At 60.2% G+C, this 1,152-nt stretch overlaps 1 non-coding gene across 1 annotated transcript; it reads left to right on the forward strand.

The window, feature by feature from the left end:
* The first annotated feature begins 6 nt into the window (after positions 1 to 6).
* Positions 7 to 1,050, forward strand: LOC102252133. Its single transcript, XR_001363343.1, has one exon. It is a non-coding gene; the product is annotated as a protein FAM167A (transcript).
* The last annotated feature ends 102 nt before the right edge of the window (positions 1,051 to 1,152 follow it).

Consider the following 1,152-nt stretch of genomic DNA (forward strand, 5'->3'; position numbering starts at 1 on the left):
AGTCCTGAAGTCGCAATTAGCAGCCTTGTCACTGAACCTGTCAGTGTCCCCTGCCCATGTGCGCGCAGGCCCTGCTCACAGCCTTTACTGACATTGTTCACATCCTTCCTCAGGGCCTCCCTGGACTGGCCAGCAGCTTCTCGCCACCTGCCCTTCCCCACAAGGAGGGAGCTGCTTCCCCGCCCATCTCTGATCCGCCTGCATCTCCGGGACTGATAGATCTTCTTGGCAAAGCTGCCCCAAAGATTCCTGCTAACGCCTGTCTGTTCCTGCCTTGTGTGGAGCGGGCGCCCACGGGACTCCGGAGAGAATCTTAAACCCAAAGCTCTACCGTTGCTCTGGACGGCACCCTGTGCGCTCCTGCCTAGTCCCTCTCGGCTCCGGGAGCTGCTCACACCCCAGCGATGCCCACGGGAGCCTTGGCCCCAGCTGGGTGAGACCATTCCAGAGTGGGCCCCAACCTTACCAGCCTCCAGGACTCCCTCATCACCTCCACCACCTCCCATGTCCGACCGCCCAGCAGGCTCTAGGATGTCTGTGCCCCAGATCCAGGTGGAAGAAGTGGTGGTGGGGGAAGAGGTGCTGGCGGGAGCAGCCCCGCCTCCTGACGACCACCTCCGGAGCCTGAAGGCCCTGACTGAGAAACTGAGGCTGGAGACCCGCAGGCCCTCCTACCTGGAATGGCAGGCGAGGCTGGAGGAGCAGGCCTGGCCCTTCCCCAGGCAGGCTGCTGAGCAGCGGGAGTGTGGGGAGGAAGAGCCCTCCCTGCCGCCGAGAGAGCCCAGGCGGCACCCGCCACCTAATGCCAGTGCCAGCCAGGATGCCGGGACCGGGTCCACGGGCAAGCTGGAAGGCTTTGAGAATATCGACGAGGCCATAGCCTGGCTCAGGAAGGAACTGGTAAGTGGCTGCCCCTGCAAGGATCCCAAGATGCCATTCTCTGTGTGTGTGTCTATCTCTATCTCTGTCCCCCTCTCTCTGTTTCTGACCCATCTCTACCTCTCCCAAGTGCACATCTGTCATTTCCTATTAAATCAAAGGTAAGCTTTATTGCCATGTAGTTACACGACATCCATGCATCAATAAGCCCCTGACCACAGGTACTTATGAAGCAAGTGTTGCCCATGAGAACCTGAGCCCATGAAGGTGTCC

This window comes from Myotis brandtii, unplaced genomic scaffold, assembly GCF_000412655.1.
Source record: "Myotis brandtii unplaced genomic scaffold, ASM41265v1 C42183024, whole genome shotgun sequence".
In the NCBI taxonomy this organism is placed as follows: Eukaryota; Metazoa; Chordata; class Mammalia; order Chiroptera; family Vespertilionidae; genus Myotis; species Myotis brandtii.